The sequence below is a fragment of the Canis lupus genome, chromosome 1, assembly GCF_011100685.1.
Source record: "Canis lupus familiaris isolate Mischka breed German Shepherd chromosome 1, alternate assembly UU_Cfam_GSD_1.0, whole genome shotgun sequence".
Lineage (NCBI taxonomy): Eukaryota > Metazoa > Chordata > Mammalia > Carnivora > Canidae > Canis > Canis lupus.
In genome coordinates, this window is record NC_049222.1 from 816,226 (window position 1) to 828,458 (window position 12,233).

General features: G+C 54.1%; 1 protein-coding gene across 1 annotated transcript in view; it reads right to left on the reverse strand.

The window, feature by feature from the left end:
• Window positions 1-11,992, reverse strand: part of KCNG2 (potassium voltage-gated channel modifier subfamily G member 2) — a 55,437-nt gene extending 43,445 nt beyond the window's left edge. The window contains 1 exon segment of the mRNA XM_038525704.1: window positions 11,654-11,992. The gene's annotated coding sequence lies outside the window, so the exon portion shown is untranslated.
• Between the last annotated feature and the right edge of the window lie 241 nt (window positions 11,993-12,233).

Genomic DNA, 12,233 nt, shown 5'->3' on the forward strand with positions numbered 1-12,233 from the left:
CTTTTAGCTCAGCCAGAAGCAGGGGAACTGGGGCCACCAACACCCGGACGTTGTTTCTTAGCCATGACACTTGGGAGCCTGGGGACATGCGGCCGCAGCACTGGCCAGCTGTGGGGACTGTGGCTCGCCCCGGGGCTGGAGTGTGGGTGGGTGCCAGTGGGGAGGGGGACCCACGAGAAGTGCCCGGGCCGCTCGCCGCAGAACACGGGGACCGGCCTCACGACGGGGCGACCAAACGCTGGACGACTGAGGCAGGTCCACTCAGCTGTGGGGGATGAGGAAGGTCAGCTTGGCCTGGTGCGCAGGGTCGACCTCCTGGGTGGACCGTGGGGACCGTGCCAGCAGTAAAGGCAGATCCAGCATGACACACTTGGTGTGTAAGAAGCACACATGCATCTGTCTGCTGATGCAGGGGGAACTGAGGACGGGTGAGCCTGAGGAGGAGGAGGGAGGATGGGCCACCATGGGGCGGAGGACACGGGCCCCTCTGAGCACCTTCCTGTCCTGCCAGAACTCCTGGGAGCCTGGCGGTCTCCATGTTGCCCTCACATCCTGCAGAATCAGTGCAACTCCGCCTCGCATGGTCCGAGGGAGGCCGAGGGCCTGGGTGGTCATGCTCCTGCGGCCGAGCAGCCCCCACCCCACGGACATCTGGATATGTAGGGAGGGCTGCAGGCCTGCGGGGGGCCATGGGAACCTGAGGGGGCCCGGGGCCCAGATGCTCGTGGGCAATGATGCTCCTTGCCTGGGTCACGAGTCATCGTCACCTAGGATGTGACCCAATGGCAGCTGGGTGAGGAAGCTCTGAGCTAATCCTGCTGCATTTCTCTATATCGTTTTTTTTTTTTTAATAGATTTTGTTTATTTATTCATGAGAGACACACAGAGAGGCAGAGACGTAGGCAGAGGGAGAAGAAGGCTCCATATAGGGAGCCCAATGCAGGATTCCATTCCAGGACTCCAGGATCACACCCCAGGGCGAAGGCAGGCACTAAACTGCTGAGCCACCAGGGATCCCTATTTCTCTAAATCTAAAATAGTTCAAACAGAGAAGTTTTTTAAATCTTTTCCTGCTTCAACCCTGGGCACCGGGATGAGACATGCCTTGCATCTGGATTTGACAAGTTTTTTTTTTTTTTTAAAGATTTTATTTATTTATTCATGAGAGACACATGGAGAGAGAGGCAGAGACACAGGCAGAAGGAGAAGCAGGCTCCATGCAGGGAGCCCGACGTGGGACTTGATCCTGGGTCTCCAGGATCATGCCCTGGGCTGAAGGTGGCGCTAAACCACTGAGCCACCCAGGCTGCCCTGGATTTAACAAGTTTTACTGAAAGTGTCACACTCTCCCTCAAATATCAGTGCCGCGATTTCCTTGAAGACAAAGCCTACCAGGATGTTCAGCCCGCCTCTAGGATGGCTCATCAAAATCGTAACAGCGTTTTTTCCAGAAATAGAAAAAAAAACCTATTCTAAAATTCACGTGGAACACCAGGGACTCTGAATTGCAAAAACAATCTTGAAAAGAATGACACAGTTGAGGTCTTATGCTCCCCAATTTAAAAACATATGAAAAAGTACAGTAACCACTGTACTACTGTAACCACTGTACTGTACTGGTTATTACTACAGTAACCACTGTAACCACTGTCAAAGTGTGATCCTGGCTCACAGACCAGCGCATCCCCACCTATCCTATCGATTTAACAGAAGTCTGGAAATAAACCCTCACATCTATGGCCAGTGGGAGTTACTTATTTATTCAGATATTTTATTTATTTATTTGAGGGGAGAACATGCACACAAGTGGGGGGAAAGGGAGTAGGGAGATACAGACCCCTCACTGATCAGGGAGCCTGACACAGGACTCGATCTGGGGACCCTGGGGTCATGACCTTAGCCGAAGGCAAACGCTCCTCCACCTGAGCCCCCGGGTGCCCCATGGTCAGTTGATTTTAGGCAAGGTGCCAAGACCACTCAATGTGGAAAAAACCAGCCTTGTCAACAAACACTTTGGGGAAACTGACATCCATGTGCAAATGCGTGAACATGAACCCCTTCCTCACACCACATATAAAACTTAACTCAAAGTAGATCAATAATTTAACTTCAAGAACTAAAACTATAAAGCTTTTATTTATTTTTTTAAAGATTTATTTATTTTTATTTATTTATGATAGACCTATATAGAGAGAGGCAGAGACGCAGGAGGAGGGAGAAGCAGGCTCCATGCCGGGAGCTCAATGCGGGCCTTGATCCCGGGACTCCAGGATCACGCCCTGGGCCAAAGGCAGGCGCTAAACCGCTGAGCCACCCAGGGATCCCCTAAAACTTTTAGAAACAACATAGTGTCAGACTTTCCCAGCGTTGAGTTTGGCAATGGTTTCTTACCCATGACACGGACGCACAGGCAACAAAAGGAAAATCAGATCAAAGACCTTTGCGCAATTAAAGGCATGTCGACAGCGAGCCCATGGAGTGGAGGAAACGCTTTCACGTCATGGATTTAGTAAGGACTTGATATTGGGAGAATGTAAAAGCTCCTACAGCTCAACAAGAAGACCACCAGTTCAAAAATGGGCAAACGACTGGAATAGACATTTCTCCAGAGAAGACACACATATGGCCAATAAATACCCGGAAAGATGCTCAACGGCATCAGCTACTGGGGAAATGCAAATCACAACCGCCAGAGACCCCACTTCTCAACAGCTGGGATGGCTGAGTCAGAAAGATAGACAACCAGAGGCATAGGTGAGGCGCTGGAGGAACCTGCGCCCTGGGTGCCTTGTGAGGTGTAAGTGGTTGCAGCCACCATGAAGATAGTCTAGCGGATCCTCAAAAAATTAAACAGAAGTAATGTGCAACCAAGCAACTCTACTCCTAGGCGAACACGCATGGCCTCCACCAGGTATTCACGGCACGTCATTCATAGCATGTAGTTCACGGCAGCCAATGGTGTCCGTTTCTGACCAGACACACCGATGTTTGGGAGCATCTACCCTGGCCAGGTGGGCCCTGTGCTGCAAGGGGGTGGACCGTGTGTCCTCAGTGACCCAGCAGCCTGGCCAGACCTGGGGGCCATGGCCTCATGGCCACCAAGGGGCTCCTCTCAGTGGCAGGGCTGCCAGAGACTCATCTCTGGCCAACTGCGGAGTGGCTTGCCCTGAACGCCCCATGTGCCCTGAGCTCTGCCTGCAAGGAGGTGCCTTCCAGACACTTCCGCCAGGAGAAGCGTCTCTGCCTTGGGCCCAGAAGGCTTCTGGAGGTCGGAGCTGTTCCAAGTGACGGGGCTGGTGCTGGCGTCCATGTCTCCTGGCGTCAGGCCATCTACCTGCTCCTGAAAGCACAGGGCACCCTCCATGGCACCATCAGGGCCCTGGATGAGACACCTTCCTATGGCTCTAGATCATTTGTGTGTCAGTTGCTGTGATTTTCAGCAGAAAACAAAAGTTTTGAAAGAAATGCTGTTTCCCATCAGCAGCAGGAAGTTTGTTTCTCCCTTCTCTTCCATCTATAGGTGCTACGGATAAGAATGAGTTACGTAGGGACAACTTCCTGCTCCTGCAAAGTCACTCCCCGCCCCCCCTTTCAGCAGGTCAGGTGCGAGGCCCACGGGGTCAGTGAGTGCCACCCCTTTACCCATGACAGCCAAGACCCTCCTGGAGAGTGTTTGTGCCAGGTACATGTTCTTATCCAGGAGCTTGTCCTTGGGTGGCCCAGGGGCACTAGGGACAAGGAGCCCAGTGGACAGTGTCCCAATGGGGGTCCTCATGTCACTGGACCTGGGGAGATGTCACTGGACTGGGGGAGGGTTGGAGGGATCTCTGTCTGTGCTTGTAAAGCCCTGAGGACCTCATGGCAGAAGCATCATGAGGGAGGCTAGGAGCATGTGGGGAGGGGCCCCGGAACCCCAGACCCCACAAGGCCCCGGCCACTGTAAACAGAAAAGTATTCCATGTACATAGCACAATAAAGAGTGAAATACATAGGATTACACCTGAGCAAGGAGGTAAGTCTTCTTCCCTACAAAGGCTGCAGGAACTAGGAAGCATACCCTGCATTCGTGGAGTGGAGACTTATGGTACCAGGTCATCTACACCCATAGAACGACCTGGACTCAACGCCCCCTGTCCAAGTCCCAACAACATGTGCTTGCCAACACAGAAAATCCACCTCCGAGTTCACATGAGGTCTCCAAGCAGCCAAAACAATCTTGAGAAGGAACAAAGTTGGAGATCTCGCACTTCCTGATTTCACACTGCAAACGGGGGGTGGTCCTGGCATCAAGGCAGATGTACAGGCCCTAGGGATGGAGCAGGGGCCGAGACCTGTACACCACATGTGGTCACACAATTGTCTGCAGGGCACCAAGGCGACTCTATGGAGCTGGGGAGCCAGACATCCATGCGCAGAACGAACAGCTTAGACCGTCGTCTTACTGCAGGTGAGGGAATCACCTCGAAATGCATCAAAGACGTGAATGTGAGAGCCAACACTGTAGAACCCAGGGTACATTGTCACGGCGCTGGACTGGTAATGAGCTCTTGGATATGACACCAGACAAGTAAGGAACAGAGGAGAAGAGAGGTTACGTGTACTTGATCAAACACCAGCCTCCGCAGAGTGAAGAACTCGCAGATCAGACTGGAGGCAGGGAATGTTCAACACCTAGAATGCTGCACAAGCCCGGGGAATCCGCAGTGACACAGAAGTCTTAGAACGGGCAAAGTGTGTAAACGGGCATTTCCCCAAGGAAGACACAGGGATAGTCAGCACGCGCGACGGGACGCTGTGATGGCCCCGAGCCCTGGAGAGACAGACATCGGAATCAAAGACACCGCTTCATATGCTTTAGGATGGTTTTGAAATAAAACAAATAAGCAAACAGCCGCAGGAAGCCCCTCAGGTGTTGGTGGGGGAAACTGGGAGCCTGGGGTGCTGGGAATATGATGTGATACGGGTACCATGGACACGACACGGGGGTGTCTCAAAACATTAAGACCCGAACTGCCATCGGAGCCCACAGCTACCCCACATCCGGGTTCTTACCCACAAGAACCCAGATATTTGGCCACCCATGTTCATAGAAGCATCATTCACAGCAGCGGACATGGTGCCTCCAAGAGGAGGCAATGGCCAGGAAGCAGCTGCCGGGGCTGGGGCTGGGGTGGCAGGTGTGCATGGACTGGATTGGGAGCAGGGGCCCAGTGGGGAGGCAGAGAGCGGCCCAGAGGGGGCCACGGGGGGCCTGAGTGTGGTCCTGTTCCTGCATTGGATGCTTACTGACCTCATAGTCTGCGTGTTTTACAGTAAAACCCTCTCCAGAGCCATGTCGCCGCTTCTGATCTCATCGCTGACTACCGTACGGACAACGGGGATCATGTCCAACGGAGCATGCTGGATTCCTCACAGGGCCTGGCCCGGTGCGGCTTGCTTCCCCTCCCGGTGGCAGTGCGCATGGTGGCCCTCACAGGGCTCGGTGCTTGGCTGGGAGGCCCGGGTCTCAGGCTGCCCGCTCACAGTTCCCAGGACACACGGCACGGCCCATGCTCATATGGGCACTGCAGGACAGGCCTGGGGGGCCAGTCCCCGTCCCTCTCTTCTGTGCCTCCCGGGTCCTCGTGCAGAGGTCACCTCAGGGTCCCCAAGGCTCCAGAACCTCCGCATGGTGGCCGAGCTCAGCCTGCAGCAGTCCTGCTCCGACACCACAACCCCCCGCCCATGGCTCCCAATGCTCACGGCCCACACAGCTCATGGGTGACAAGCTCACAGCAACTGCACTGTTCGGATGCCTCAGGATTCTTGCAGTTCCCCGCCGCTCAGGGGTTTCCTGTGGCTGCCAGTGGAGGAGGGGGGCTCACCACAGTCCCTCTGGCTCCTCTGAGGCTCTGGATACCCGAGTTTGCCACCTCTGTGCTGGGCCCTAGCCCTGCACATCCACCTCCCCCCCCCCACCTCCACCAGTGACAGGGAGCTCTCACTCTGGGAAGTGCACCATCCTGTTTGTGGCCTCAGGTCCCTCTTGCAGGGTGGCTGCCACCCACCACCTGGGGACCCCCACAGCCCTGGGGTGGGGTCCAGGATGAGAACTGAGGGAGTGCAGGAACAACGGTAGGGCAGAGGGACTGGCAGAGGGTGTGGGCAGACGATGGGCAAGGACACAGGACAGGACATCCTGGGAAGCTCATGTGCCCCCTGACATGACCACCCAGCACCTGCTGACCACGCAAGCCTGTGACAGCCATGTGATAGCTGTGTGACAGCTGCAGGGGACAATGTGGTGTGAAGGGGCCAAGGGGCCGCAGCACCACCTGCCCATGCCTGGGCATTTGCTGCAAATCCTGTAGGAGTGCAGCCATCAGTCTGTGCTCCTTCCTGTCCCCAGGCTGGGCTGCCCCGCCCATCCCTCCCCTGTGGGGAGGTCAGCAAGGGCTCCCCAGCTTCCCCTGTGGGGCTGTGAGGACCTCTGCAGGGGGATCAGTTTAGCACCCATGACAAAGAGCTGAAGACACAATCTTCAACCACAACCACGTGTAGTAACAGCCTTGCGTTCAATTTGAAACAGGCCCTTTATCCACATTCGGAAAATAACCAATGGGTTGAAATAACTCAAATGTCTCATTCCCACACCATCCACATGGTGTTAATGGCCCGCATGGCCACTGACCCCCCGGGGGGGGGGGCGGGCAGGGAGGGAGACCTCAGAACTGCAGATGGCACATCAGGTGTGCAGCCCCTACGTGTCCAGGGCCCCGGAGCTGACGGCTGAGCAGAAGGACACTCGCTGCCACCCGAGGCCGCCTGTAGGCCCAGTGGCAAGGAGCACCCCCCATCCCCGCCCCCGCACCCCACCCCTGTCCTCTGGGTCACCCCCCGCCGCGCAGCCCCCTCACAGGTCAGCGGATCACCACGGAAGAAGGTGGCCCAGCCAGGCCGCAGCTCTGTGCCTTAAGCACATGCAAGAACCCGTGCTGGTCTTTCCTGTTCCCGTCTGTGACTCACCTGAATGAGGTGAGGTTCATCCTTGTGAAAACTCATGTTCAGTTAGAACCCAAACCCCGGGAGGGTGAACCTCAGGTGTGCAACACAGTGGAGGGAGGAGAATGCCTGTCACCCCATCACCAGCGGCGGGCAGCCCCGGGAGCCCCTGCTTGAGGCCCGCTGTCCCCACACAGAAGCTGCTGGGCTCTGGGGGCGGGGCTCCAGGGGGCCACCCACAGCGAGGTATGAGACCTCCCCGGCCAGGGTCATGCATCCTCAGATTCCTTGACCACGGCTGCCCTCTGCTCTGAAGACGTGGACGGGAACAGGACGGCGGAGGACCCGGTTGGGGGACAGGTTGGGCTGTGCTGTCTGCTTACAGAGCACTGGGTGGACTGTGTCGAACCCCACGCCTCCTTCCTTGTCCCAGGAGTCCAGGCACAGATGATGAGGGATCTCCTTCATCCACCTCACTCTCGTCCACACTGTTCTGGCAGCTTCTCCTTCCAGAAGGGAAGCTGTCCTCATCTCAGCTGTGCGCATCACTGACCGTATTTTATGCTCACCTCCACCACACACGGAGCATCCTGACGTTCAAAGCCCAGCTCTGAAAAGCCTTCCTCCTCCCCAACTAAGGTCCTTCACAGTAGTAGACAACATTGACCACAGTACCCGGAAGGGACAGTCCACGTCCCGCTATACCCTCCCCCCAACAGCACCTGGAGGGGACAGTCCATCCTTACCATCCCCCTCACAGCCCCTTCAAATCCAATCCTAGCCTCACAGGTGACTTTCAAGGTGACATTTAGCACTTTTACGAAGTTTTATGTGAAATAGTTGCACATGCGTCCTAAAGATTAAATTTATTTTGAAACATCAGTAGGTTCACAAGTGGTTGAGGAAATATATAAAGGGCTTCTGTGTCCTCTCCTGGCTCCCCCACATTTCCACCACTAGGACATCTAGCACCAGCAGGTCCCTCCCTTCCCTGCCTCCTCAACTCCTGGCGATGGCTAATCTGTTCACAATCTCTGTAATTTTGTCGGTTCAAGAATATAATGTAAATTGGAATCATCAGAATGATGGGCTTACTTGACTCAGCATCACTCCCTGAAGATCGGTCCAAACCTCTGGTGCATCAATACCTCTCTCTTTCTGAGCCTGAGCAGTGTTCGTGGCAAGGACGTCTCACAGGATGGCTGTTCACCACAGGACATGTGGGTCATGTCTAGCTCTGGACTAGTACACACATGACCACAGCAAGCAGGTGTGCAGGCTGTGCACGTCAGGTGTCATTCTGTGGGATGGATGCCCAGAGAGGAGCGGCTAGGCCGCAGGGCAGCTCCACGACTGACTTGATGAGTGCTCATGTCTGTACGTCCTCGTTGGTATTTGTTGTGTGTATTTTCTCATTTTAGTCACTTTGACAAGTGTGTGGTGATACCTCCTTCAGTGTTGACTTGCACTTCCCTAATGGCTAATGCTGTGGGACGACTTTTCTTCCATCCTTTGTATATCCTCTGTAGTGAAGTGTCTTTCCACATATTTTGCTCATTTATTGTATATTTTATTTATCTGTGGGTTTCTTTGGGGTGTAGCTATTGAGTTTTGAGAATTCTTTATGTATCACAGATTTTGTTCCTTTATTGGATGTGTAGTTCACCAATACTTTCTCTCACTTAGCTTTTCCTTTTCTGGTCTTAAATGGTCCTTTGACAAGCAGTTTTTTTATTCTGATGAGGTCAAGTTTATCAAGTCTACTTTTTATGGATCATGCTTTTTGCCTCAGGTCTAAAAACTGCTTAACCCTAGGTATGAGTGGCCTATTTTTTTCCTAAACATCTTGTAGCTGAACATTTTACACTTAAATCTGTGATCCATTTTGAGCTGATTTTCCTATGAGGTGTGAGGTGAAGGATGAGGTTTCCCCCACGTCTAGATGACCAGCTGTTCCACCATCCTTGTTGTAAAGGCTGTGCTGCTCTGCTCACCTGGCTCTTCAACTCTGTCAAGAATCGGTGGACACTCTGGGCTGGGTCCGAATGGTTTCACCATCGTGTGCATTTGTCTGCCTCTCGGCCAGCGTCATCGGCCCTGGCTCCTTGACCTACATAATGAACATGAATATCAGGCAGCGAGGACTCACACTTTGTTTCTGGGTTTTGAGATTGTTGTAGCTACGATGTCAGCACTCGTGCCTGTCCACATGGATTTCAGGATCAGCTGTCTGCATCTACGGAAATTCTTGTTGGGATCTTGAGAGAGGTTTTATTGACTTCACAGACCAGCTGGGGAGAGCAAACAGCTAGACTGTAGAGTCTTCCAATCCATGAACACGGCCCATCTTTCCTTCTGCTTAGGAGATTTGGGGAACTTCCCCTGGTATTTCCCACGTAGACAGTCCTGCTATCTGCAAACAGGGATGTTATCCTTCTTCCTGCCTGACCGCACCCCTGTTATGTCCTTTTCTTTTTTTTAAAGATTTTATTTATTTATTCATGAGAGAGACACACACACAGAGAGCAGAGACACAGGCAGAGGGAGAAGCAGGCTCCATGCAGGGAGCCGACCTGGGACTCGATCCAGGGTCTCCAGGATCAGGCCCTGGGCTGAAGGCGGCGCTAAACCGCTGAGCCACCCGGGCTGCCCATCCTTTTCCTGTTTTCTCTAATGTCCAGGACCAGGTTGAGCAATAGCGAGAGGGCACAGCTCTGCCCTGTTCCTGCTCTCGGGGGAGGGGGGAATCACTCACCCTTTCACCCCGCACGCTCTTAGCTTCAGGGCTTCTGTAGATGCTCTTTATCCAGGTGAATGTCTACGCCTAGTTTTCTGGGAGTTTTCATGACAGGTGGGTGTTGGATCTTATCAAAGGCTTTTCTGCACCAACTGAGGAGATGGTGTGTCTCTTCTGTGGACACGGTGGACTCTGAATGTTGAACCAGCCGTGCATGCCTGGAGTAAATCTCATGCGGTCCAGCACCCCCATACATCACTGGATTCAATCTGCTAATATTGTGTTTAGGATTTTGTGTCTAAGGTCATGGATGATATTGACCTGTGGTTCCTTTCTGGGTGTTCTCCTTTCGTCTTCAGGGAATGTGACTTCGTAAAGTGGATCAGGAGTTCTCTCCTGTTTGTTGAATGGTTGATAGAATTCACTCCTTTTTGAATGTTTGGTAGAAGAACGCCTGGGTAGCTCAGCAGTTGGGCACTTGCCTTCGGCTCAGGATGTGATCCTGAAGTCCCGGGATTGAGTCCTATGTCGGGCCCCCTGCATGGGGCCTGCTTCTCTCCTTCTGCCTGTGTCTTTGCCTCTCTCTCTCTCTGTCTCTCTCTGTGTCTCTCATAAATAAATAAATAAATAAAATCTTTAAAAAAAAAGGTAGAACTTCCTAGTGAGACCACCCAAGCCTGGAAATGTCTTTTCTTAGGAGTTTTGAAAGAATTAATACCATTTTGTAAGTTATATTGATTTGAGACTGGTGGGGCTCGTTTCTGCTCAGGAACAGGACAGCCATGCAGGGCTGATTGAACATGGCACCAGGCTGGCCTGAATGCAGGTGCCGCCGGTGGAGCAGACACCAACCTTGAGCTAGCTGCCAGCCCCACCAGCCCGGCAGGTACAGTCCCCACAGGGTGGAGGAGGAACTGCAACCCAAGCAGTTCCAGGGCCTGGGGGGCCAGGGCAGTCAGCGTCGTGGGAAAAGCCCTTGTGTTTTCTAAAAGAAGTGAAGAGGCTTCCCATCTAGGGCAGAACGCCGTGGGCACCATATGAGATAAGGCCCCATGGACATAAGGCCCTCCTCACTGGAGGGAGGGTAGGACGGAGGCCCCCAAGGCACTGCAGTGCCCGGGCGTCTATGGACCTGGGGGCAGTGCACCGGGCTCTCTTGTACAATTGCAAGGTCGGATCTGGGGCGGCGAAGAAGGACCAGCTTTTCTGGCCGTGGTGTGAGGAGGGCCAGCCCCACAGGGGCCATGGCCATGTGCCCAAAGTGAGAGAACAGTCAGGGAGGGGCCACCAGCCAGGGACAAACTGGGAGAGTAGATTTTGAGTCAGAAAATTCGTCTTTGTCATCAGCTTAAGATACAGGTGACCCTGAACTCATTACGCAGTTTCTTATCTATAAAACTAAACACAACTGCTTCAGGATGTTTGTGAAGGTTAAGTGCGTCGTGTGTGTGAGAGGTCGTAAAGCTCAGATGCCCGTCATGCTCCCCTAGGGAGATCGAACGCCTGCGAGAGTGACTCAGGCCACACACCAGGGGCAGCAGAGATGCTGGAGACGGCTTGGAATGTGTCCCGGGTGCAGCCCTCGCCACAAAGCCACATCTGCATGTTCAGGCCTGGGGCGCAGGGCCGGGACGGCCAGGGGAGGCCCATGGGCCTGAGCCTGCCACGCTCTGGGCTCTTCCTTGGCTCTAGCATGAAGGCTGGGGAGTCTCCCCAAAGTCCTGTCCAGGTGGCCCCAGGGTAGGGTGATTCCAACACTATACTTAGGAACAGATGAGTGACAGCCGCTCTGGTGGCAGCCTGATGCCCTACATGAGCATCCAGGAACGTGTCAGCCGCTGGGACCCACAAGGGAAAGGAAAACGATGCAAACTCCTATTTGTTAGTAATTTCTAATTCTGGCCCCAAAGCAGCGCTGCTTTCACCTTCACTCACCTGAGGAGGCTCATGAGCCCTTACTTCTGGCCACAGCCTGAAAGATGTCACCACACGGTCTCAGGAAACTGCCGGCACCAGAAAGGGGAGCAAGAGGTCACTTTGCTGGTGGAAATGCTGCAAGGGCAGCAGAGAAGCCTCCTCCTATAGGTACTAACCGTGCCAGCTCCTGGGGGGACAGATGGCTTCTCCCTCTCCAGGCCTGAAGGGTCCAGAATAATCCCCAAGCCCAGGGTCGTGCACTGGATGCACTCAGGAGACAGACACCCATGAGATCTTGCAAGGCCTACTGATGGGTGGCCTATGGGGCAGGACCGCTCTGTGGGGCAACAGGGGGCCAAGCACGGATGGAAGGCTTCTCAGGCTGCCTGTTGTCTTGGGAGGTGACCAAGCTCTCAGAGGTCACAGGCTCCCATGCTCGGTGGAGACAAGGCTCAGAGGCGCCCTGGGTGAGTTTTCAGGTCATGCATGTCCCCCCTCACACAGACATCAGGAAGATTGACTCAAACAAGACGGTGACGCACAGACAGCCCAGCTCAGACCTCGCAGGTCAGACCCTGTGGGGACGTCCTCTGGGTGT